The following is a 27,689-nucleotide window of genomic DNA, read 5'->3' on the forward strand; positions in this document are numbered from 1 at the left end:
GGTTGTTGTGTCTCAAAGCGTAGCCTTCTCCTCCTGCGCCTCCTCCTGTTCCATCATGTGTGCTCTGTGCTGCTGCTGCTGCTGCTGGGTTAGCGTTACCGGTCCCTGTTTATTGAACCTCTTATCTTTATTACATTTATGACTGCATGGCGGTAAAAAGCATGCTATCTGCACGCTTCTTGTCCTCATGCAAGGCCTGGGTTGTTGTGTCTCAAAGCGTGGCCTTCTCCTCCTGCGCCTCCTCCTGTTCCGTCACGTGTGCTCTGTGCTGCTGCTGCTGCTGGGTTAGCGTTACCGGTCCCTGTTTATTGAGCCTCTTCTCTTTATTACATTTATGACTGCATGGCGGCAAAAAGCATTGCTGCTATATCCGCACGCTTCTTGTCCTCATGCAAGGCCTGGGTTGTTGTGTCTCAAAAAGCGTGGCCTTCTCCTCCTGCGCCTCCTCCTGTTCCATCACGTGTGCTGCTGCTGCTGCTGGGTTAGCGTTACCGGTCCCTGTTTATTGAACCTCTTATCTTTATTACATTTATGACTGCATGGCGGTAAAAAGCATGCTATCCGCACGCTTCTTGTCCTCATGCAAGGCCTGGGTTGTTGTGTCTCAAAAAGCGTGGCCTTCTCCTCCTGCGCCTCCTCCTGTTCCATCACGTGTGCTGCTGCTGCTGCTGGGTTAGCGTTACCGGTCCCTGTTTATGGAACCTCTTCTCTTTATTACATTTATGACTGCCTGGCGGTAAAAACCATGTTACCTGTGCAAAGAAACATGACATTTTCAGCATTTAAAAGACAATTTTTCCTTTGAAACTTTACAATCAATTTTCTCAAAAACTATAAGCTCTTTTTGCTAAATTTTTTTCCCTCTTGTACCCACTCCCAAGGTGCACATACCCTGTAAATTTGGGGTATGTAGCATGTAAGGAGGCTTTACAAAGCACAAAAGTTCGGGTCCCCATTGACTTCCATTATGTTCGGAGTTCGGGTCGAACACCCGAACATCGCGGCCATGTTCGGCCTGTTCGGCCCGAACCCGAACATCTAGATGTTCGCCCAACACTAGTTTTGATGAACTGAGGTGGACTTCCCTTGGTGATAAAGAGGTTTGTGAAGATCCTTTTCAGGAGACCAACAAAGAAATCATTTTAAATAGTATGTTTAGGAAACTAAGTCTCTGGGGAGCTTCAGTGATCATTACCACCAGACTTTACTCACTGGAACAGCTGAATTATCTTTTTAATTATTCTCGATATGTGGAGATTCTGGGATTCACAGGGATGGACTGTGAGCAATATTTTTACAACTTCTCTAAATGCAAAGATGAGGCAGAGCTGGCTCTCAGTGCCGTAAAAGGCAATAAAACTCTCTTCACCATGTGTGCAGTCCCCATAACTTGCTGGATTGTATGTACAGTAATTAAACAGCAGTTGGTACATGGACCTATTGAGATGGACTGCACGACTACATCATCAATATATTTGTTCTACCTGAAAAGTTTATTAAAGTGTCATTGTAGGAACTCCAACCAATCAATAAGGAATTGTCTTAAGAAAGTGTGCGCTTTAGCCAACGATGGGATTTGGAATCAGAAGATCGTATTTCAGGAAAGTGACCTTAGAAGACATGGACTCTCCTTATCAGAGATTGAGTCTGTGTTTCTAAATGAGAACATCTTTCAAAGAGACGTTGAAACCCACACATGCTATAGTTTCATTCACCTGAGTGTCCAAGAGTTCTTAGCAGCCCTCTTTTACGTACTTAGAAGCAAAGCAAAATTTACTTCAATAATATTTAGCAAAGTTAGAAACGTAAAAAAATTACTAAATGAAGTGAAAAAGAAGTCACATTTGGAGTTTACAGTCCAATTCTTGTTTGGTCTAATAAGTAAAAAACAACACAAAGAAACAGTGAAAATTTTGGGGTGCAGTAATTGTTCCTTTAAGGATATTCCTGTTTTAAGAGATTCGTTAGAAACGAACCCAAGCGTTTTCCCAGAATTCACATATTTATATGAGTTACAGGATGAGGACTTGGTTGGAAGAGTAATGTCTAATTATCCAGAAATAACAGTGGAAAATACAAGACCTAACCTTTGCTATGGAGCTTTCACTTATTGTTTGAAGAACAGCAGAACTCAACACAGTTTCATTTGTCTATTGTCGAATGTGCCCCAAAGCCCGGGCTGTTGTGGGTTCAGCTCTGCTCAAGTGTTCACAGGTTCGGTAAGTATGTATGTATTGTATGTACTGAAAACCATAAAAGGAGGAATTCATAAACAAACATAGTTCATAAACTAACCCAGTTTGCCTTAAATATAGTCTGTAGTTTTTTGAGTCGCTGTTAAAGCCAACCCTGGTCATAGAAATAGGACAACCATGCTTTTTATGTGTTCGAGCTGAAATAAAATAGCCAAATACTATTATTAGAATTTTTTTTTATCTTAACCTTAAATTGCGATCCTCAGACTATTCTACTTATATGGCGTTCCTGCTGCCTGACCCCAATTGCTTCCATTGCACCTTTAGGATGAGTCTTCACTTCTGCAATTCCTGTCTGATCCCCCACATGCGAAGAGATAACCGAATGGTTTTCCCGGTGGGTAATTGATGTGCATTTCAGCGGTTCGTGTCCGCGGCAGGCTGCAAACACATAGCGCGTTCAACCAACCCCGTATACCTCATCATTGGGCTAAACTTTGACCCTCTACATCACAGTCAGCAGACACATGGCAGCCAATCAGGCTGCTCTCACCCACGGACCCCCGCCCCCCTATAAAATTGCAGCAGTGTCGGCCATGTTCTCAGTCTCTGTCTGCTGCTGTAGTGAGAGGAAGGGAGAGACATTGCTGGAGAGATAGGGAAAGAGTTAGTTAGGCTGTTGGTAGCTTGCTCCTCGCTGAAAATTGTTGCTGAAAGAACCTCAAAAAAGCTCTTTTAATTGCTAATATTCTTCTGATGTGTGTGTGTGTGTGTGTGTGTGTGTGTGTGTGTGTGTGTGTGTGTGTGTGTGTGTGTGTGTGTGTGTGTGTGTGTGTGTGTGTGTGTGTGTGTGTGTGTGTGTGTGTGTGTGTGTGTGTGTGTGTGACACTGACACTGCATAGATACAGCCCTGTCTGTCGCAGCTGGCCCTTGCTGTACCGTGCCAGCACACTGTACCAGTGCATATCTTTCCACTGTATTTGTGATTGAACTTACTAAAGCATTGCTCTCTTTGTGGGTGACACTGCATAGATACAGCCCACAGTTCCCAGCTGGCATTTGTAGTCCTCCACTGTCTGCCAGCACACTGTATTATACCAGTGCATATCTTTCCACTGTATTTGTGATTGACCTTACTAAAGCATTGCTCTCTTTGTGGGTGACACTGCATAGGTACAGCCCACAGTTCCCAGCTGGCATTTGTAGTCCGCCACTGTCTGCCAGCACACTGTATTATACCAGAGCATATCTTTCCACTGCATTTGTGATTGAACTTACTAAAGTATAGCTCTCTTTGTGGGTGACACTGCATAGGTACAGCCTACAGTTCCCAGCTGGCATTAGTAGTCCTACACTGTCTGCCAGCACACTGTATTATACCATTGTATATCTTTCCACTGTATTCTTGATTGAACTCAGTTTGCGGCGGTGCGTTAAACAGGGAGTTTGGTCTGTCAGTGTGAAGCACTAATCGATGTATACACAGGCAAGATGTTTTAAAGCACTTTATGCCTCCAATTTAGGAATGCAATGTGATTTCTGCCCTTTAGGGATTATAACCCTACTCTACGTCAAATACGTAATTTTCCTAGGGACTTTTGGCATGTATCCCACTCCGCCATGCCCCCCTCCAGGTGTTAGACCCCATTGAAACAACTTTTCCATCACTTTTGTGGCCAGAAATAGTCCCTGTATGTTTTAAAATTTGTCTGCCCATTGAGGTTTATGGCGGTTTGCCCGAACTAACTCTACATGTGAATTTGAATAGAAAATCTCAGCTTATTAAAATCAATAAGCTACTTATGAATTTGTGTACAGGCAGAAAAAATGGATGGTGGTCAGCATTTAATTGCATGGCATGGCTAGCCACTTCACAACTGAGGGGTTTTACCCATTCAGCATCCGAGCAATTTTCACCTTTCAGCTCTCCTTCCATTCATTTGGCAATAACTTTATCTCTACTTATCACAATGAAATGAACTTTATCTTGTTTTTTTTTTTTTCGTCACTAATTAGGCTTTCTTTGTGTGGTACATTATGCCCTGAATTATTTTATTCTAAATGTTTTTAATGGAAAAATAAAGAAAAAAATTGGAAAAAAAATCTTATTTTTCAGTTTTCAGCCATTACAGTTTTTAAATAATGCATGCTACCATCATTAAAATCCACGTAATTTATTTGCCCGTTTGTACCGGTTATTGCATCGTTTAAATTATGTACCTATCACAATGTCTGGCGCCAATATTTTATTTGGAAATAAAGATGCATTTTTTCAGTTTTGCGGCCATCACTAATAACAAGCCCATCATTTATAAAGTAACAGTAATAAACCCTCTTATATGGCGCCTTTAAATGGTACCTGGGTAGGGTTCAGCTTAACCGTGCTTGAAATGCTGCAAAAAAGGACTTGATGTACCTGTTTAGTAGATTAAAGGTGGCAAAAGCGCCTCCATGTGGCCTGCTGGCTATGAAGACCTTAATTTAGACAATGTTTAATGCAGAGCGGGCCAATCCTGTTGTGTGGCTATTAGGGGGAGGGGCGACACATGCATTATAATGAGGTGACCTGTCCACCCCATTTTAGAAAAGGACAAATAGATGGGCAGTGGCAAGAAGTGTGTTAGAAAGCCATGGCCAATGAGCATGTGCCACGCTACATAGGAGGGGGGACTAAGCGCACTGGCAATGGTGGCATGTGGTCAGCCATGCTATGTAGACAAAGAGCGCAGACTGGGCAGGAGTAAGGAATCTATAACGTGATGTCAGACATTTGGGGAAATTGAGGGATGGGGCTCGTGGAGCGCATAGCGTTCCTTTAAAGCTGAGGGCACATGCGCATTGGGATAAATGGTATATAAGCCGGCCATACTGTTGAAAATAATAACATAAAAAGGGGTGTAAAAAAAAGGCTTGTATGTATAAAAGGAACCTGTGGGGGAAAAATGACCTAAATCAATAAACAAATTGGAATGAGATGAAAAAAATGAATATGTATGAGAATGACATTCTCTGTGTGATTTAGTATGCCATACTTAATAAACAGGACTATCTACACAAGGCCCACAGACTATATTAGATGATGAACAAAATTATGAGCATTTACCCCTGGATCCCACAACCACATTTAATGAAAAACTAAAATCAATATTGCTCACATGGATGGTATTGTGATATTAAAAGAAAAAGCCTTTTGTCAGGATTGATGGGGTTACCTCTGCAGCGGGGAGCGGTGCGGCCACCGCTCCCGCGTCTGACGTCACCGCGGATCTTGCCGCATCATCTCAGGCATTCCCTTCCGGTAGAACAGGTCTCTCCAGGGTGCATCAAAGCAGAGCAGCGCACGCGCGCAGCAGGAGACAGGACCTTTATGCTTTGAGGAGGCGGGTCAGCTGACAGCAATGGATTGGCCCTCGCCACCAATTGGCTGGAACCCACGGGGCGGAACCTTCTGAATGTCCTCTTGTATTTAAGGCCTGAGCGATCAGTGGCTCATTGTCTGCTGTTGCTGAAACTTTGCAGTGAAAGCTCTCAGATCTTAGTCAGATCTGTGTGTGTTTGATCCGGCACGACCCCAGGGATTCACACTTAGACTAGGAAAAAACATATCATTGTATATTATTTATGTGTATGACTCTTTGCCTGAACCTTTGATTACTCTTACTGACTCTCGATTCTGTACCTTGCCAATCTGATCTGTTGCCGACCTCGGCCCGACTCCTCTCTGATTTAGCCTTCTGATTCTGTACCTTTGCTCATCTGATTTGTTGCCGACCTCGGCTTGTTTACTGACTACGTATTTGTCTGACGATACTGTACCGCTGCCTGACCGACCTGTTACCGACATTGCCTGTACGACCACTCTATCCAGTGATAGTCCCTACAGCCAAGGGCTATCACTTAGGAGTACTCCTGTATTATTTACTGTGCACAGTAATCACGTGGAATCACACTCTGAATAAAATACTGACTATTGAACTGATAGAGCTAGTTCTGTTCATCATATACGTCTGATCATTGCACTACTAGTGCACATACACTAGCAGATGCAGATCGTTACATAACAGCAGACCATAAAAATTATGGAGGCGCAGGTTCAGGCATTAACTGTAGCTGTTCAGCAGTTAACAGCCACTGTGGCATCTCAGCAGGCTCAGTTAAATCTCCTGACTGAAGCCGTAAACGACCCACAGAGAATTACATCATCATTGCCTCCCTTTATTGTCCATGAACCTAAGATGGCTCTCCCTGAGAGATTTTCAGGTCATAAGTCAGATTTTAGAAACTTCAGAAACAGGTGTATGTCATATTTTGAAATGAGACGCATTTCGTCAGGTTCTGAATTACAGCACGTAACTCTGATTAAAACCCTGCTGAATGGAGATTCACAAACTTGGGCTTATAGCCTGCCTAATGGTCATGAGGCCTTAGGCTCTGTTCAGGCTTTCTTTGATGCCATGGCGGTCATATATGATGACCCAGATATCGCCGCCACGGCAGAAATAAATTTAAAAAGGCTCCGCCAGGGGCATGGCACTGTGGAAGATTATGCTTCAGAGTTCAGAAAATAGGCAGTTTCTTCCAGGTGGGAACATTACGCTTTGCTAGACTGTTTTCTCTCAGGGTTATCTGAGTTTATGACATCATGCTCAGTCATCCTGAACCTAAAACCCTAGATGAAGCCATTTAATTGGCAGTTAAGATAGTGCGATCTTATACGATATTATAAACAGGGCAAGCCGCGTACGGTTTCCAGAACCATTTCCCTGACCACGACTACTTCGAATGAGCCAATGCAGATTGGCCATTCAAAGTTCTCTGAGTCTGAGAAAACCAGAAGGAGGAAAGAGGGCCTTTGTTTATACTGTGGCGAGAAAGGTCATCTTATTCAGAATAGCAGTAAGAAGGCGGAAAACTTCTCCGCCTAGGTGTAGTTGGAGGTATTACCCTAGGCGAACCTGTTTTACCTCCCAAGATGTCTAAAGTACTGTTGCCTTGTTCTATTACGTGGAAGAATCAAGTTTTCTGCACACAAGCCTTCATAGATTCAGGATCTGCAGCAAACTTTATTTTTTTTTTTCACAAATTAATTTTTATTTTGAAAAATAAAAGAGAAACATTACAGGAAATAGCACACTGCTCCCACAACAGGGAAACCGGAACACCGGCATCAAAAGTACACTATACTATTACAAGAGTGGGTAGTATAATTGGCATACACTCGGATACATGAGTAAACAACCATTGCAATAATTAAGATGAACATAAATCAATAACTTGAAAGACCTGTGCTGCGATATGTGTTGTCCCATGCAGCCGGAGCATCGCGCCATAAGAAGCAGAAAGAGGAAGTAGAGGATATAATGAGGGAAGAGAAGGAAGGAGGAGGAGATGTAGATCAGAGAAGGGAAGGAGGAAACAGGAATAGAAGGGAAAGAGAGAGAGAGACTCCAGGCTCCACCCCCAGCCACCACCCACGACGCCGCCACAATAAACCACTGATGTACTAATACAAGAACTGAATCAGGGTTTCAAGATCAGAACCAGAAGTCATAATATTGTTAACCCATGGTGCCCATATTTTGTGAAACCGTTGTGGACAGTTGCGGTTTTTATATGTCAGTTGATATAGTGGAAGGGCAGTATTAATTGTGCGCTTCCATTGGTTTATAGATGGTTTAGTATCACCTTTCCAAACTCTTAAAATTTCCTTTTTTGCATAAAAGCATAAAATGCGAATTAAGTATTGCACATGTTTACTACATGTTTGTTCTTCAAATAAACCCAAAAAGGGCTAATTTAGGTGTGCAATCAAAATAAGATTCCATAATCTCATCTATGATGGCAAAAATATCCGCCCAATAAGTCTGAATTTTCGTACAGCTCCAAAACATATTTAAGAATGTGCCCTCCTCAACCGTGCATTTCTGGCAGGTTGCACTATTGGAGGAGCAAATGGTATGCATCCGTGACGGTGTGAGATAGGTTCTATGCAAAAATTTGACCTGTATTAATCTATCTCTAGCTGAGATAGGAGTCTTAACGAAATCCTCTAATATATCTTCCCAATCCGTGTTATCTATACCCTGCACATCTGTATTCCACTTTTCTTGAGACCGGAGAAGTTTTTCGTTGTTTTTGGCTAATAAAACGGAATAAATGGCTGAAAGAGGCTTATCAAGGTGTTGTGTCAGAAGTGTTTTCTCAAGATCACCGACTAACAACTCTGGTGCTCCATCAGGGAACTGCGCAGAGAATGCATGGCGAAGCTGTAAATAGCGAAAGAACATCCTGTTTACAATGGAGAAGGTTTGCTTAAGTTCGTTAAATGTTAAGAGTGATCCATTATGAACAATGTGCTGTAGGTTTTTAATTCCCGATGAGGCCCATAGCTTGGGGTCAGGGATCTGAGTGAAGTGAGATAGTCTAGGATTATCCCAAATAGGAGTACCGTATATACTCGCAAGCAAGCCGACCCGCATGCAAGCCGACCCTCCAACTTTTACCTAACAAAACATGAAAAAATGATTGACCCTCATGGAAGCCGAAGCCCTGGGGGGAGCAAAGCAGGGGCAATGAATGGCCACACAATGCTGGTAATAGAATGCAATAGAAAAGGTGACCACCACTCGGTCACTAAAGTGCAAAAAATAGGCAGGTCCATAACAAAATGTAAGTGCCAGTCGCATACAATAACCACAGTGAGCAATGCTTTAGTGTCAGGCCGCCGCCGACTACCTGTGTGTGGGCCCCGAGCGTCCAAGCCACCATTACGCCGCAGCCACCCTGGAGGAGATAGGGTCTCACATGTGTGTCGCCGGCCGACTGCCGGCTTCCTCAGAGACCACCAGCTGTTCGGGGCCGAAGGGGAGCGGGCAGCTGAGAGATCGGGTGCAGAAGGCGGTGAGTATAGCTGCAGCTGCTGGACCTGCGGCGAGAGCAGAGCGGATGGATGGCCACACAGAATAGATACACAGCAGGAGTGCTCTTCCGTGTTCATAATCTCGCGCTTCCTGCTGTGTCTGCACCTTGTGAGCCCATTGGCTGGTAATAGCTGGTAATAGCCAATGGGCTCACAAGGTGCAGACACAGCAGGAAGCGCGAGATTATGAACACGGAAGAGCACTCCTGCTGTGTATCTATTCTGTGTGGCCATCCATCCGCTCTGCTCTCGCCGCGGACATTTAGCGGCTGCAGCTATACTCTCCGCCTTCCGCACCCGATCTCTTAGCTGCCCGCTCCCCTTCGGCCCCAATCAGGTATGTAATTGTATTTAATGAAAATTGAAGAGAGTTGGCTCTTGGGTGCATGAAAAATTACAAAACTTTATTATAAGTGCATAAACCATCACATCTACATAAACTACAAATCTAGAACAGGTCTAAAACCAATAAAAAGAACCCTCCGGAAAAATCCTAATGGGAATTAATGAGGCTGCAGTCCTCAAATAATCCCTCCCTGCACAGGGAACAAAAGGAGTCCAGCTTAAAGATGAACAGGCCTAGTTCAGTACAGTGACTTGGGACGGTAAAAATAAAAGGTTTCAAATCCACAGTTAAACATGATGTCATCCAATTATTGCACAGCCTTGTGTGTAGAAATAGCGGCTCTGTGGTGTTAATAAGCCCAGCATTAGTAATATTCAAGATCCTGGTTAATGAATCGTGGAGCCCAACATTTGAATGTCATATGGTTCCCCCACTCGCAGGGAACACTTCAACAGATGTTGTAAAGATACATATCAATCCTGTGTGGAGTGGGTATAGGGCTGGCAAAGACGTGAAATTGTAGGTGCATATTAATGACAATCCATGCATTTATCAGCTGACCAGATAGGTGCACTGTGGACATGACACATAGAGTCCAGAGTCTCTCCCAATCGCAGAGAAGCAATAGCAGATAAGCAAAAAGCCAGGCAGATGTTTAGTGCAAAGCATAGCCGTAGGATGAATGCATGGTAGATCTGTGCCGATTTGGACATGAATCAACAATCCATAGTTACCATCCTATTGTCCAGATGAAGATACTGTACTGAGACCCAACGGCTCCTGAAGGTATGTTCCGGAGAGGATAAAGTGCTGATAAGAGGCTGTCAAGAAGCCTGACATGTTTCGCCGCCTCTCGCGGCTTTTTCGAAGGCAGACAGCCGTGTATGCAGCCCTAAACGCCATAATGGCGTCTATATCTATCGCCGTGTGCGTCATCAGACCCGCCCACCCCCGTCCACACACCCGCTCACGCCTCCAATGTGCAGGGAGACGCACCGAACGACATCACGTCGCGAGGCACGCCCCCCGGCACAAAAAGAGGACGTATAGGACCAACCCGCTGACACGCAGATGCGTGTCACGAGCCGACCAGGAAGCGCCCAGCGCGACCTGGGAGGCAACAGGCAGGTGGGACCCAGAGCGGGGCAGGGGCGAGGAGGGGGCGGAACCGAGGCAGCACACGCAGCAACATTATCATAAACAAAGCATATGTCAGAAGTACTCAACTATATATCTAAACTATACATATAAGAACAACACTAGCTATATAATACATTAAATACCTCTATTTCGTTGGCAGGACGCATGAAATTTGATATTATCATTACTATGTTGTGTTGATCATTGAATTAATTTATTAATTTTCTTGACCATCCTTCTCCCAAGGGGAAATTTTTGAGCTATTTTATACACAGGTATGTAATTGACTTGCATGCAAGCCGAGACCCCCACTTTTGGGCCACTTTTTGGGGGTCAAAAATTCGGCTTGCATGCGAGTATATACGGTATATGGGGAAGTTAAATTACCCACACCTAAGTATTTCCCTGCCTTCACCCACACCCTGCAAACTGTTTGCATCGGAGCAGTACACCGGTCATAATTTGACGTACCTCTGTATGGTAGTAGTGTAAGCCTCTCATAGGATCCCAGACGGGCCGCCTCAGTCACAACAGTCACGACCTGTCCTGTGCAAACCACCATCGAGTGGTGACTAGAATTGCAGCGTAATAATATAATTGCATATTTGGAAGAGCCAGACCACCTTGATCTATAGAGAGTTGCAAAGTATTCAAGGCTATTTTTGGGGTTTGATTAGAGGTGGAGATTAGAGAATGAAGAGTTTTGAAGAATTTTTTTTGAAATTACTATCGGTGAATTGCGAAAAACATATAAATATTTGGGCAAAAAAATCATTTTAAATATATAAATTTTCCCGATAAGTGAAAGAGGTAGTTGTTTCCACGTCTGGGATCTACTGCGGAAGGCGCTCACCATCGGCTGAATATTCAGGTTAAAATAATCATGTATACAATCATGTATACAGTTAGTGATCATTATACCCAATGATCTACAATGAATGAGACATACTATGAGGCTGAGAGATGTCCAGGGGCATGATGACAGACTTATCATGATTAATCTGAAGGCCAGAAAATGATCCAAATGTTGTGATAATGTCAAGTGCTGATGTTAATGAATTTTCTGGATCATTTAGGTAAAGAAGTGTATCATCTGCATATAACGAAATCCTTTCTTCTATGCAGCCCACTGGAATTCCCTGTATCTGAGTAGATTCTCTTATCAAAATGGCCATGGGCTCAATTGCAAGGGCAAAAATATATGGAGAAAGCGGGCAACCCTGGCGTGTTCCCCTATGCAACTGAAAGGGTTGTGATATAGTGTTTCCGGTGCAAATTCTAGCTTTGGGGGTTTTATAAAGGGCTTGTAACCATATGACAAATTTAGGGCCAAAGCCATATCGCCGCAGAATCTCCCACAGGTAGGGCCACTCAACTGAATCAAATGCCTTCTCGGTGTCCAGCGAGGCAACCACCCTACGACCGGACCCCGAGGAGGCCAAGGAAATGTTAGTGAAGAGCCTGCGCAAGTTGATGTCAGTCCCTTTATTGGGCATAAAACCTGATTGGTCTCCATGTATTAATGAAGTGATTATTGGCTTAACCCTGTTTGCTAGTATTTTGGCAAGGATTTTGGGATCCGTGTTAAGTAAGGAGATTGGCCTATATGATCCACATAGTGTAGGGTCCTTCCCAGGCTTGAGAATAAGGATGATGATTGCTTCTGAGAAGGAGTCAGGTAGGAGATTCCCTTCTAGTACTTAATTAAATAAGGAGCGTAGTTTAGGGGAGACCGTCTGAGCCAGGGGTTTTATTTGGTTTTAGTTCCCCAATGGCGTCTTGAACCTCTTCAATGGATATCAGTTGATCCAGAATTGCCTTACTACGATCAGAAAGAGCTGGTATATCAATGTTATTAAGATATTGACTTAAATCACTAGGGGTGTATTTAACTCTAGAGGAATATACATTTTTATAAAATGCTCTAAACGCATCATTGATTCGTTCAGGGTCAACCAAAGGGAGATTATTTTGGTCAAGGATAGTCGGGATAGTTGTAGGGACCGCATAGTCTTTGGATAACCAGGCTAACAGTTTACTATTCTTATCGCCATATTCAAAAATGTGTTGTGTCTGGTGCAACAGAGCATTTTTAGTTTTAGATATTTGGGCAAGTTTCCATTGTCTGATTAATTACTGCCAGTTTCTCCAGTTTTCAGGGGTAGCAGTCTGTGCAAAGCCTCTTTCAGCTTCTTTAGCCTGTTTTTCTAGGTTAACTATATGCATTCTAGCATTCATTTTAAAAGCCTTGAGTTCAGTCATGTATTGACCCCTGACAACCGCCTTACCCGCGTCCCAGACAATGGTTTGGGAGGTAGACCCAATGTTTTCCGCCCAGTAGTTACCTATGGCCCGTGAAATTTGGGATTGAATATGGGGCTCATTGATGTGAAATCTAGAGATTCTCCATAGTCTGTCTTTGGGTTTGGTTGCTATTATCAGCTTAAGTAAAATAGGAGCATGGTCGGATATACCCGATGGCAGTATGTGTATAGACTGAACCTGAGATAGCACGGGAGGTGTAGCAAAGGCTATGTCTATTCTGGACATGGAGCGATGCGCTGAAGAAAAGCACGTATATGCCTTCTCCACAGGATTTTTCCACCTCCATAAATCCTGCATCTGATTACCCTCGGCCCATGTTTTAAGATCCCGGCCATCCCTAGTAGAACTTCCGGTTCTATCCATCAAGGGATCCATTGTAAGGTTAAAGTCACCCATTATTATAAGTCTGTCCCCATGCCACCTGGAGGATTTAGCCATGATATCATACAATAGTTGTTTGTTGGCCGGAGGGGGGACATATACACCTGCCATAATATATTCAAGTCCATGAAGTTCAAAGTTAAGTAAAACAAACCGTCCCTGGTCATCACAGCATGAATCAAGGATTTTTATCGGAACAGATTTATGAATAAGTATGGAAACTCCTCTTGAATAGGAGGAGTATGTAGAGTGATAATACTGTGATACCCAAGGTCGTCTAAGTGATAGTATTTTATTACCTATTAAATGCGTTTCAAGTGGAATACATATATGTGGGGTGTATTGTTTTAAAAAGTTGAAAACCAAAGATCTCTTAATTTTAGACCCTAAACCTCTTGTGTTCCAACAAATACAGTTAAAAAAAAATGGTGATGAGGATGATTTTTTAGACATAAACACAGAAGGAGAGGAAAACGTGGTAAGAAGAGAAGGCATGCAAACCCGGGGACAGCAGGGGAGGTGGGGCGGTTGCTCCTATTAGAGAATGCTAAACTCGATGTTATTAATTTAACTGATATACCCCTTAGTGAACCCCAAGTATCAGTTTTGCAACAAGGCCTATCTTTCTGCCCAAAACAAACAGGTTGTGAATTTGAGACATATAAAGACATACAATTATTTTTGAGACGTGTCCTTTTGAAGAAGATGTACACTTCAACTCCGCCAGCTGGCGATACAGGTGAAGAATTGGATGAGATTGATAATTTGAACTTGAGCGATCTTCTCTATGAGGTAGAACACGGTGAAATTCCGCCCGTACTGCATACGAATTTACGCCCAAAATCTACCTTTATGCCTGCGTTGAGCAGTAATAAATACACATCCATGTTTATGGATTTAGTGGCTGAGGATTTGAAGTTGATAAATTGGAAGAAAAAAGGTGGACCGGACAATTTAAGTGTAGTGGAAAGGAAGGCTTTAGAGGAATTGCAGAATAATAAAGACATTGAGATTAAAAAGAGTGATAAGGGGGGTAACGTAGTGGTTATGGGGAAGGAAATGTATGAGAAGGAGGTAAAACGTCTGTTGAGTGACAAGAACACATATGAAAGAGTACGCAATAACCCCTTTAAGGAATTGGTAGAAAAGATCAATGACAAAATGATATGGGGTTATTTGGATGGAATTCTTTTGGAAAGGGAGATGAAGTTTTTGAAAATTGAGATTTATACTACGCCTACCTTTTATATATTGCCCAAAACCCATAAGGATATTAAAAATCCCCCAGGCCGTCCCATTGTTTCGGGCAACAATGGCCCTCTTGAGAAGGTCGCTCAGTTTGTAGAAAAAAAGATTAAAGATATTGTGAAAAAATTGCCATCCTTTGTGATGGATACCAAAACTGTCTTGGCGGAGATTGAAGGGGTACAGGTTGAGGAGGATTGCCTCTTGGTGGGGTTGGACGTGGAAGCTCTTTTCACGTCCATCCCCCACCAGAAGGGTTTGGAAGCTCTAAGTTATTATTTGGAGAGGAAATATAATGATCAACAGGCTCATTCTGAGTTTGTGTTAGATATGATGAGGCTCATTTTGAATTACAATTATTTTGAATTTAAAGGAGAGTTGTATCGACAGAAAAAAGGCGTGGCCATGGGAGCGGCGTGTTCCCCGTCCTACGCGTGCCTACACCTGGGCTTCTGGGAGGAGACCATGGTTAGGGGCATGCGTGGGTACCGGGAACACGTCGCCCTATGGCTAAGATATGTGGATGACATACTCGTAGTATGGAAGGGGACTGAGTCCCAATTGCACGAGTTTGTCGGAGAATTGAACAAAAATGATAGAGACATATTTCTAACGTACACTTACAGTAAAACTGAGATCTCCTTTTTAGATTTAAAAATCAAAAAGTTGGGGGATGTGCTGATCACGAGCACGTACCGTAAGGAGACTGCCGGCAATACCTTGCTGTCAGCTAAAAGTGCTCATTTGCCGTCGCAGAAATGGGCTGTACCTATAGGTCAGTTCATGCGATTACGACGCAACTGCAGCCAAATTGAGGATTTCAAAATGGAAGCTGAGGACCTCAAGGTGAGGCTCTTAGCCAGAGGCTATCCTAGACATATAATCAATAAAGCCTATTATAAGGCATTATCAAAAAGAAGAACTGATCTGTTGGTAAACAGATCAAATGACAATTTAAAAGGAAATGATCCTGGATTGGTCAGAGTTGTGACCACCTATGGATCTCATTACAATGAAATAAGGGACATACTTGGCAGACATTGGCATTTGCTAGGTAGGGACCCGATTATTAAAAGTTTGGTGGGCGACTACCCCCATATGGCAGCAAGGAGGGGCAGAAACCTGTCGGACATGCTCGTGAGCAGCGAATTTAAACCAAAAGATAGACCTGGTATGGTCAAAAGAAATAAAAAGGGAATGTTTCGTTGCTGTGATTGCTCTATGTGTCCATATATGGAAAAAGGAGATTCTTTTCCAAATTATGATGGCTCTGTTAATTATAGGATTAATGATTATATTGATTGTAACACGGAAAAGGTTGTTTATCAGCTGAGGTGTAGTTGTAATAAGGTCTATATTGGGAAAACATATAGACCTTTGAGAGATCGTATACAGGAGCATGTCAACAATATTAAAAACAGCTATGAAAAAAGTCCGGTTGCTATGCATTTTAAAATGGCCCATAATTCCAATCCTAGATGTTTGAAGGCAAAAGGAATTTATAAATTAAATATAAGTCCCAGAAGGGGGGACTTTGACCAGCAGTTGTTGAGGAAAGAGTCCTTTTGGATTTATCAATGCAACTCTATGCAACCATATGGGCTCAATAGTGATATGAACCTAAAAGTATTTTTGTAAAAATAATTCTGGCTGCCTTCTCAATAATGACCATTAGATGGAGACTGCTCAGTTATGAAATCTCCATGGTAACACTTACGGAATTACGTATGTGGTGGGCGTAGCAATGGTCGCACATAAGAAGACCCTATGCCCAGGCACATGCGCACACGTCTGAAGAAGCCTATTGGCGAAACGCGTCACGTGTCCAGTGACGTCATCCCGCCGGAGTCCCCGGCGGCATCGATCCACCCTGAGCCTCCGCCCCTCATCCCTTGCCGGCTTCGTTCCGGATGGAAGCTACCTGTGCGGTTAATCTTCAAAGAGATGTCTTGGTCTCCCAGTAGCCCAGTGACCTGGACGGAGCCAATGAAAAAGACTGACAGCCCCTGCTGACCAGTCAGGGCGCGTGAGTACCAGCCATATGTGGATGTATCTAGACAAGTTGTGGAGCTGATGAAACGATATTGCTAAAGCAAGCCAGTTCACAAGTCCTTATTTGCTGGATGTCATTCGTTTAACCTGCTGTGGTGGAAGCCTGGCGTGATAGGGTGGTGTAGCCCACGCTACATGTAATGGGGGTGTTCCATAATGGAGTGACTATATAGAGGCACTATAAATATAAGGGTGGATTGAAGATATGCCTTTGGGATGACTATATACAGCAACTGCGCAGGATTTAAAGGGGCCTGAAGACCTTTACTGCAATATACCGGTAACATTAGATACATAGGTGCACCTGAAGTCTTCTTGAAATAACCTGGCCGGCCTGGTGTAGTTTTGCTGTATGAATGAGATTTTTAATTGTTTTTAAACTCGTGGTGTTCTTATGGCATTTAAATAAGTGATTAAATTTTGATAAATTGCATTAATTCAGGCTCCCTATATTTTTCCCTTTGTGTTTCAAATACAGTTAAGTGTCTCCATTGTAGGTTTCTTGTGAGATTAATGATAATATCGCGTTGAGCACAAAAGGAGCATAGCATAAGACTGGCAGCACAGCAGGGCACGGCCAGAAGGAGAGCCCAGAGACAAGAGGAGAAGAGAAAGGAAAAACAGAGGAAGAGAACAAAACCCCAACAACCCCCCACCCTACACCTCTTACCAAAACCAAGGAAAAGAGCATGTCTGCACCCTAACCAATAACTTCTGTTGCAGAGGCAAAGAAACAGAGTGGCAGCAGCTAATCTGCTTGCTAAAGAGTATTACTTAGGACGTGCCTCTGTGGGGAAGCAGACAGTGTGAGGAACACCACCGCCCGAACACCCACCTCAATTGAGGAGGGGGTACAAATCTTAAAAAGAGTTTGAACGACGTGTGAAACATATAACCCTATATCTGTGTAGCCCTTCACAGCACAGTCATGCCTATCCCAAGGAGCAAGACTCAGAATGACACCGAAGATTTATCAACCCGCCCATTGAATATTGTCTGTTCCATCGCTGAGGGTGGAAGAAGAGAAATAGTCCTAAGAGAACGCAGCAGGGAGGTCAATATTGCATCATAAAAGCTCGTGAGAGACTGTGTGCCCTCACAGTGGCTAGATAGTCATAGAATGTAATATCTCCAGTCTCGGGTAAATTTAGACGGTGGCCAGTGAACATAGCATATGAGATGGAGAAAGTAGAAGAGGGAGTACTCTATCCTCCACTAGTTATATAATAATCCTGGACAGGGTAAGAGTGCATGTCCTGTTCACTAGGTTCACACAGCTCTTTTTATAGTAAAGAAGTTTTCACAGCATGTTTATGTATTAGGCGACAGTGACCCCTACTGGATATACCCAGCCGCAAACAAATGCTTTAATATTATAGTTGTAACCCTCAGCGATGGAAGAGAAGGCAAAAATGCCTCTCCCCTAGTTAGCATTATTATCTCCTTCTATTATGTGTCTTGCCATCCTCATGTATTGAACAAAGGTCTGCGTGACCATCCACAGCCCCAAAGCAACAAAAAGTCTTGAGGCATATTAACGCAGCAGAGTTCACTCTGGAGAAGGTTTTAGCGCTCTAGAGGTGCAGACGGCAACACAGACCTCACTAAAACGTGATATGTAAACATATGTACTACCAATACACTGTATTGACCCCTATCTAGTTTTAAATCTCCTTAGGAGATATAACTTATAAGAAAGAGCCCCAGGGATATACCAATGTTGTATTAATTTAGAGATCAAGGGGGGAGAGCACACCACCACCCTCCCCAGGAGACCAACGCACCAAAAATATGATCTAGGAATAATTCGTATATAGAACGCACGGGTCTCCAGGAGAAGGACGGCAGCAGGCCCAACCCCGGATCAGCACCCTCACCCGGCCTATCATAGGATATAGTGAACAGTGAACCCTCCGTATTGAATCTGAACATCCTAGCATAGAGATGTCCACCTGAGAGCAATAGATAATGACATACAGCTTATATTATACACTGCCCACTAGCTTGCCTTAGGTGATATAGAAGTATACTGCTAGGTTACGGTGACCATACGTCCCGCTTTACCCGGGACGCGTCCCGCCTTCGGGGGGCGCTGTCCCAGGCTGCATGAGGTCCCGGGAAACGTCCCGCTTTCAGCAGCGGGACGTCCCAGCCTCGGGACTCTGGTCACTGTACATGAACTAGCCACAGCGTCTCATAGACGCTGTGCTAGTTCATTCCCCGCAGCCCCGCTCCAGCAGCCTGCATTGTCCTTCCGGCAGGCACAGGCTACGGGAAGATGGCGTCCGGAGGCGGAGCCCTGTACTGGAGACTGTGTCTCCAGTACAGGGCTCCGCCTCCGGACGCCATCTTGCTGTAGCCCCGCTCTGCCTGTGAGAGGAGAGCGGGAGATTAAAGGAGGATCGTCCGGAGGAGCTGCACACACCAGAGGCCGGCTGCGTGAGGGGACCTGTCTTATGTCAGGTGAGTACATGCTTTTTTTTTTCCGGGTGAAATGTGCCCCCATTGCGTATTTGTGCTGACATGTTTGCCCCCATTGCGTATTTGTGCTAACATGTTTGCCCCCATTGCGTTTAATTTGTGCTGACATGTTTGCCCCCATTGCGTTTAATTTGTGCTGACATGTTTGCCCCCATTGCGTTTTTGTACTGACATGTTTGCCCCCATTGCGTTTTTGTACTGACATGTTTGCCCCCATTGCGTTTATTTTGTGCTGACATGTTGCCCTTCAATGCGTTTATTTTGTACTGACATGTTTGCCCGCAATGCGTTTATTTTGTACTGACATGTTTGCCCGCAATGCGTTTATTTTGTACTGACATGTTTGCCCGCAATGCGTTTATTTTGTGCTGACATGTTTGCCCGCAATGCGTATATTTTGTGCTGACATGTTGCCCGCAATGTGTTTATTTTGTGCTGACATGTTTGCCCCCATTGCGTTCATTTTGTTTTGAAATGTTGCCCGCAATGCGTTTATTTTGTGCTGACATGTTTGCTCCCATTGCGTTCATTTTGTGCTGATATATTGCCCGCAATGCGTTTATTTTGTGCTGAATTAAATGTTGCCCGCAATGCGTTTATTTTGTGCTGACATGTTGCCTGCAATACGTTTATTTTGTGCTGACATGTTGCCCATTGCGTTTATTTTGTGGTGTCCGCGGTAACTGTTACTGCATTTATTATTTAATGGTCATAGTTGGCTATGTTTGCTGCTTTGGGGTTACGGTATACTATTAAATAGCATCACACAGTTTCTGCACACCCATGATGCGAATCCTCGTTTGACCACATCACGGCGTAAACACTGCTTTCTTATGCCTCGCTGTTACATCATTAGGTTAGCTCCGCCCATAGAATGTCATGGCCACGCCCATTTTTCGGCGCGGAGAGCGCCGCAGGCACCACGTTAGCGCAGCAGTCCCCCATTTCTTGGTCACTCTATGCTAGGTATAAGTACAGTGAGGCACATGTTTGTACGAAGTACAGTTATCCTGGCTGGTCCGGGGGAGCTGGTCTCTGTATGCATTCATACATCAGGGGAGGGGTATGTGTATATCAGATGCACACAATGCTGATAGCCGTTAGGAAAAATGGCCCTGAGAGACTGGTGGTAGATTTAAATATAAACATTCTTCTATTGCATATCTTATTCCTAACCATACGCCTACACTAACAATGTACAGCAACTGGTCTAATAAGGCATCATAGCCACCTCTCCAGGGGCATTAACATAGCATATAGGGGAGTACAGGTCACAAATACATGTGGCAGAAGTAGTAGCCAGCATATAGAGTAAAATATAAAAACTTTGTATTAAGGAAGCTGTGGAAGAAGCCCGATTGAGGGCGAGTCCGCAAGGCAGTACGGATCAGCATGGCAAGAGTCTTGCATCCCTGCACAGGAACATGTACACCACCGTGCTGAACAGTAGGCCACACCAGCATAGAAACAACAGTCCCAGAACAGTAGGTTATTCACCAAAACAGTGAAAAACAGCGGACAGTCTTGAACAAGCAAATGTAGAACAATAAAGGGGAATATTAGTGGAACAGGTAACGGTCCGTTGTGGCCCCACAAAAACACACAGCGAGAGATCATGACAGCCGCTTCAGTTCGTGCTTCATGTAGTAGGATAATGGGGACAGTCATTATATTATATAGAGAAAAAACGCCACATGGAGGTAAGCTTAGGACCGTTACTAGGAGCATATAATAAGCACATTTACTTACAGTTCGAAGAAATATCAAACCGGATAATTAGCTTGAGGGTGAAGGCAAAGCTTCTATCCAGGTCATTGCCTCCACGGGTGTATCGAAAAAAATGGTATCCTCACAGGACTGAACCCTGAGCCGTGCCGGAAAAAGCATTGCATAAGTAATGTTGCGTTCCCGTAGCTTGATCTTAACTTGGATAAATGAACGACGTTGTTTTTGCGTCTCCGCTGTAAAGTCCGGGAACAACATCAGGCGTTGATTTTCGTAGAATAAATCTCCCGCTTTCCTTGCAGCTGCGAGAATATTGTCCCGGTCTTTAAAATGAAGGATCTTGAAGATGAGGGCACGAGGCGGTGCTCCCGGCGGGTTCTTCTTAGTGGTGACCCTGTGGGCCCTTTCAATGACAAAAAATGGGGAGAAAGTATCCTCCGGGAGAAGGCGCCTCAGCAACTTTTCCACAAAGTCGGGCACATCTTCCCCCTCACTGCCTTCTGGAACACCAAAGAGTCGCAGGTTATTGCGTCGGTTTCTGTTCTCAGAGTCCACCAACTTATCCTCAAGGTCCTTGTTTCTTCATTGCTGGTATATCCTCGCCATGTGCTCGTACTGTGTTTTCCATGTCTGAGGTGCGTCTCTCCACCCCCGTCACTCTCTCGCGGACAACAGCCATATCTTGCCGCAGCACACCCATGCCGGCATGGCAGGTCTGGCAGGACTTTGGCAGGTCTGTATAGCTTCCATAATGGTGTGCACGTAAGGCGGGAGATGTTCCTGTTCCTCCTCCGCCATGTTGGGTTCCAACTCCTTGTCGGTTTGGGGTTTCGAATTTGTGGTGGACGGAGTTGACCCCGGCTGTTCAGAGTGTTTAGCCTTGTCCCCTTTCTCTTTGTTTTGCTTGATGCGCTGAGACATGGCTGGGGTCTCGTAAGGGTGGTAGCGTGCAGATGGTTGTCTTTCCCGGGCAGGGCCCGCAGTGTCGTCCCAGTCAGGAGAAGCAGGATCAATTGCAGCGGATCCCTCCAGTGGAGGATTACACCAGTCCTCCAGCTTGTGGTTGGTGGTGTAGCCGGCACTTTAGGAGATTTTCTGGGAGATTTTCACTCGCGTTCAAACAGCAAAAGCTAAATATAACAGCTTCAGGCAGCAGAGCTCCTCACAACACGTTCGCTCAGGTCGCCATGTTGACCACGCCCCTTGCAGCAAACTTTATTGACTCGAATCTAGCCTCTAAATGGGGAATTCCCGTTCTTCCCATGGAGAGACAGGTCTATGTTACAGCTATAGATGACTCGCCACTACAGAATAAACAACCCCTCTCACAGACTCCTCTCCTCACATGCAATATTGGAGTTCTGCATAGAGAGGAATTGCAATTTTATGTGTTAAAAATGTAATCTGGTATGATTGTTCTGGGGCTCCCACGGTTACGTCAGCATTCACCTCAGATCGACTGGAACACTGGGCAATTGTTATCCTGGTCCTCAAACTGTCAAGCCTCTTGTTTAGACAAGATTACCCTGTGTTCCACTGAGGTTCATGTGGAAGGTGTTCCAGTAACAGTAATACTGTTCATTTAGTAATGGACGGAAGTTTAAGATCATGCAGAATATTACGTGTAACAGTGTGGGGGTGGTTTACATGTTATGGTGTAGTTGTGGAAAGCAATACATTGGTAGGATCACCAGGACAGTAAAGGCTAGAGTACAAGAGCATATAAGAAATATAAAGAGAGGCTTTAATGGACATAGTGTCTCGGAGCATTTTAGTAAATATCATAACTGTGACCCCAAATATCTGTTCTTTTGTGGATTAGAAAAAATGAAGTACAGCTGGAGAGGCTGCCTAACTTTATGACAGCCTCTCCAGCTGTACTTCATTTTTTCTAATCCACAAGAGAGAACAAATGGATCTATGGTCACAGGGGTGTATGATAAGGTGGACTAAAATGCTCCTGAGACTAGCTAGTGGTCGCGATGTAGATGCTGCTCTGGTGTATAGTTCTTATTGGCTCTTTTTTGGTGGGTTTTGGGTTTTTTTTTTTTGGGGGGGGGGGGGGGTCTGAAAATGTGGCAGTCACCCACAACGTGAATAACATGAGGAGGGGTGATGAACATATATGCATTGCTGTACTGGATAATGGGTATACAGATGGGGGAATGTTATTGCCCGTTTATGTGAATCAATACTGTATTGGTAACAAACACTCAATGATATAAGGTTCTCTCTGGTATATGATGGAATGGCTATATGTTTTAATGGATTGTGCTAAATATTTTAATGTATTGTGTATCTATGGAAGTATTGTATAGAAACGGGCTTCCCTCCGTTTATATATGCAGGACAGATGGGAGATGTAAGAAACAAATGGCCTATTGGCCAATAGATAAGCAGAGCATGACGCTGGGTAGGCTGGGAATAGAAGACAGCGATGTAGGTTAAGCCCACAAGAGGCGGAACGCGAGTGAGGTAAGCGGGAGGGAGCCAATTGGAAACCCGGAGAGCGGTGTCCTATAGGAGACCGGCTCATTTAAATAACCTGGTACAGCGTCCAATCCCCATGCTCCTGATGAGTCACGAGGGAGTGACGAAACTAGTCGAGCGAGCGGGGAGTTGGATGTACCAGGAACTAGTTAGCGGCGGCGGCTAGGACACGCTGTAACGGAGGATCAATATCCAGCCCAGCTTGGCAAACGGGGGAGAGCCCGTAATCAAAACTCTATGCCCTTAAAACAACTGGTGACATGTGAGTGCAAATTTTTAATAAAGTTTTAAGAATTTTAAACTGTATAACGCTATGAGAGGCTCTTGTTTGAGGTACATGGAAAACTATTTGGTCAAGTGAATCTGGATTGTGTCGGATATTAATGGGACCAGGACCTGAGGTACTGGGGTGACCTGGAGGTTTGCGCTGTTTTGACCAGTCTGACAGTGGTCACATTGAATCTGGTGAGTGCGCTTAATACTGGTGTTATCTGGTGGTGGATTAAGAGAAGTCTACAGCACCGACAAATGGACACTTGAACTGGGACTTTTGTGTGATATATGGTATATGCAGAAGGATGTGCGCTGAACTATATTTATAGACATTAGGTAGCAACATGGACCCCCAGTTTAGGTAGTGACAGGGACCCCCAGGTTAGGTAGTGACAGGAGCCCCCCAGGTTAGGTAGTGACAGGGACCACCAGTTAGGTAGTGACAGGGACCCCCAGTTTAGGTAGTGACAGGAGCCCCCCAGGTTAGGTAGTGACAGGGATCCCCAGGTTAGGTAGTGATAAGGACCCCCAGTTTAGGTAGTGACAGGGACCCCCAGTTTAGGTAGCAATAGGGAATCCCAGGTTAGGTAGCGACAGGGACCACCAGTTTAGGTAGTGACAGGGACCCCCAGTTTAGGTAGTGACAGGAGCTCCCCAGGATAGGTATTGACAGGAGCTTCCCAGTTTAGGTAGTGACAGGGACCCCCAGTTTAGGTAGTGACAGGAGCCCCCCAGGTTAGGTAGTGATAGGGCCCCCCAGGTTAGGTAGCGACAGGTGCCCCCCAGGTTAGGCAGTGACAGGGACCCCCCTCACCTTGCAGTGTCAGACCTCAGGATCAGCCGGCAACCCGACCAGTTAGAGCGGGCGCACGGACACACCACGCTCTATATGCAGAAGTGATGTGACTTCCGCATATCAGTGCGGTGTGCTAGGTCCTAGCGCCCGCACTATTGGTCGTCAGGCGGCTGATCGAGGTCTGATGGCAACGGCGGGGGGAAGGCAGCGACGGCCGTGGGGGCAGCGGTGGCCCCATCTACCATCAACATAGTGTAGTGGGGGTGTCTCAGCACCTTGCAGGGAAAAAAATATAGGAGACAAATACGGGAGCCCAATAGTGTAGTATATTAGTATGCAATTAAAAAAAAGAATTTCAATAAATTACTACTCACAAAAGGAGGTTGCAAGAGCAACCAACCGTAGGAAGCAGGTGGAGACCATAAACCCGACTCCACTTGGGGTAGTCCCAGCCGGGACCTGGATGTGGTCGCTCTCCTTGAAAATGTAGGGACAAGTGTCCACTGTGGGGCACCCACAGGTGGTCTGTCACCACCCCCCAAACACAGATTGTTTGGGGGTATAGCTATGCACAATTGAAGGTAAAGAGGCGCCCTGGTTGAAATAAAAGCATCTAAAAACAGCTTAAAATAGAGGAAATAATATGAGGTGGCTTACCTCAATAACGAAATCCTTGTATATGACAAAAGATTTTTATTTAGCACAGGCAACGCGTTTCGCGGGTCCAAGCCCGCTTCATCAGGCCAATAAAAGTACCAAATGAACAAGTCGATATGGCAAAGGGAGCCTCTTATTTCCTCGATTTTAAGCTGTTTTTAGATGCTTCTATTTCAACCAGGGCGCCTCTTTACCTTCAACTGTGCATAGCTCTACCATCAACAACCTTTCTAAATTTGTAGATTTTCTAAAGTATGTCCAAAAACTTGATTCCTTCCTGAAAGATTCTCAACACTAATCTACCTTCTAAAAGACATCCCACGACAATATGATTATCTATGGCTCTAGATGGCCCGAACGGTTCGCCGGTGAACTTGTTTGTGCAAACACCACGGGTTTGCATTCGCAATCGAACACAAACTTTATGTGAGTTCAACCTGCCCCCTTTACTACATCATTGGGCTAAACTTTGACCCTCTACAGACTCAGCAGAAACATGGCAGCCAATCAGGCTGTACTCCCTCCCCCCCCCCCCCCCCTCCATAAAAGGCAGCAGCGTCAGCCATTTTCTCACTCTGCCTGCTGTTATTATTAGTGAGAGAAGGGAGAGAGTTTGCTGCAGAGATAGGGAAAGCTTAGTTAGGCTCTTGTTAGCTTGCTCTTTGCTGATATTTATTGCTAAAAAGCACCCCAAAACAGCTCTTTTGAGAGGTAATGTTCTAGTTGTGATGTGTTTTTTTTTTCGTGTGGCCCATTGACACTTGCATATACAGCCCTGTCTGTCGCAGCTGGCCCTTGCTAATTGCTATACTGTGCCAGGTCCGGCACATTCAGTGCCTGCCTTTTCACTGCACCTGTGTGTGTGACAGCTGCACATTGTATTGTAATACCAGTCACTGTATACCTTTCACTGCACTTGTGTGTGTGACAGCTGCACATTGTATTGTAATACCAGTCACTGTATACCTTTCACTGCACCTGTGTGTGTGACAGCTGCACATTGTATTGTAATACCAGTCACTGTATACCTTTCACTGCACTTGTGTGACATCACGCAGTTTTATATACCAGTCACTATATACCTGTTCACTGCACCTGTGTGACTGTTTTATATACCAGTCTGTGCATACCTGTAAACTATATAGACAAGTTACCAGTTATAGTTCGTTTTTCATCTCGGATCCGCTTTAAGTATGTAAAGAACTGGGATATGTCTAAGTTAAATAATCGCTTAAGCCTGTCAAATTCCCATAAGTTGCCACTCTCATAGATTTCGTTTAGGTAAGAGATTCCCACCCTGGACCACCTAGAGAAATTTATATCACCCATTAAGTTAGCTACCGTTTTTAATTGTAGTCTGATTCGGGAGTTATGAGTTGGTGTCGGGGGAAAATACTTCTTATAAGACTCCCACAATTTTAAAGTGGCCTTACATGTAATTAAGGAAGGGGAAGGAAGATTAATATCCATAAGTGTGCCCAACAAAGCATCTGGAATTGGGTAGGTCGATTTTTCTATATCCACCCAAGATTTATCTTGAGTGTTCTTCCACCAATGTTTAGACATATCTAATATACAAGCATGGTAATAGAATTCCATGTTAGGAAGACCTAAACCTCCTTTATTTTTCGGGGTGTGTAAGACTCCCATTTTAAGTCTGGGTTTCCTACCTTAGATAAATAGAAACCACTCAGAGATCATATCTAGTTATAAATGCTGTGTTATTGTATCAAAAACATTTACCACATACAAACAACCTAAATCTCTCAGTATTGCACCAACCCATACAAGAAACCCCGGAGCGATGGCCACCTATACAGCACATATATCACCCTCCCTGCATGAACAAATCTAACACATCTCCCACCTCATATCATAACCCTAAATTAATGGAGGGCACTGTGTGTCCTATTAACGCTTGCATATGCCCAAGTTCAGTCACTCCTCAGGGGAATGTTTACTGACATGGGGGGGGGGGGGAGGGGGGGGAGACAGAAGTTCAATTGCAGTCTAATTGCACAACATCATGCATGATGAGAGAAAGGATGGCTGCAGGTAACTCACATAGTCCTCCGGACAAATAGATAAAACCACTAGTACGACCAGGCTCACCCGTTCAGACCTCTCCCCAGTGCACATGGGGGGTCCCTTTCAACGACCGTTGCCGTCCGCTCTGCGCCGTTCTGGCCCAATTGCAACCATACAGCTCGCCCCATGCGAGTGCTCTTCTGTGCGGGCGTCCCCGCAGCTATGGATATTCAGTTAGCTCATATGCGGACACTCCCGCTTGGTTACGCCACCACGATCTGCGTTCCCCGCTAGATGCCAGCTCAAGCTTGCGGCCGGGAAGATAGGAATATTCCCGCGGTCTGCACACTACGGTGGCCTGGATGGTACACCGACGCGTTTCATCAGATCCATCTGATTTTTTTCAAGGCAAGAAGCGAAAATGGCTCAATACTCCCTCTTGTGGGTATTTTTATAGCAGCACGTAGTCAGGATCAAGAAATTGGATGGAAAGTTGCTCCATATCCCCATCTTGTGGGCATATTAATTATTGTCAGCATTTCCTCGAATTGGTACTATCAAGTTACCTTTCAACTGCAAATGAATACACCACCTATTGATTTTCAATGGGCAATATTCCTACTCATGTTCTACCAC

The 27,689-nt window shown here is 44.5% G+C and overlaps 1 protein-coding gene across 1 annotated transcript in view; it reads right to left on the minus strand.

Moving 5' to 3' along the window:
- The window catches only part of LOC137536843 (uncharacterized), a 461,091-nt gene extending 433,649 nt beyond the window's left edge, over positions 1-27,442 (minus strand). The window contains exon 1 of the mRNA XM_068259031.1: positions 27,138-27,442. The gene's annotated coding sequence lies outside the window, so the exon portion shown is untranslated. The remainder of the gene's footprint in view (positions 1-27,137) is intronic.
- Positions 27,443-27,689: the final 247 nt, after the last annotated feature.

This window comes from Hyperolius riggenbachi, chromosome 10 (genome assembly GCF_040937935.1).
Source record: "Hyperolius riggenbachi isolate aHypRig1 chromosome 10, aHypRig1.pri, whole genome shotgun sequence".
In the NCBI taxonomy this organism is placed as follows: Eukaryota; Metazoa; Chordata; class Amphibia; order Anura; family Hyperoliidae; genus Hyperolius; species Hyperolius riggenbachi.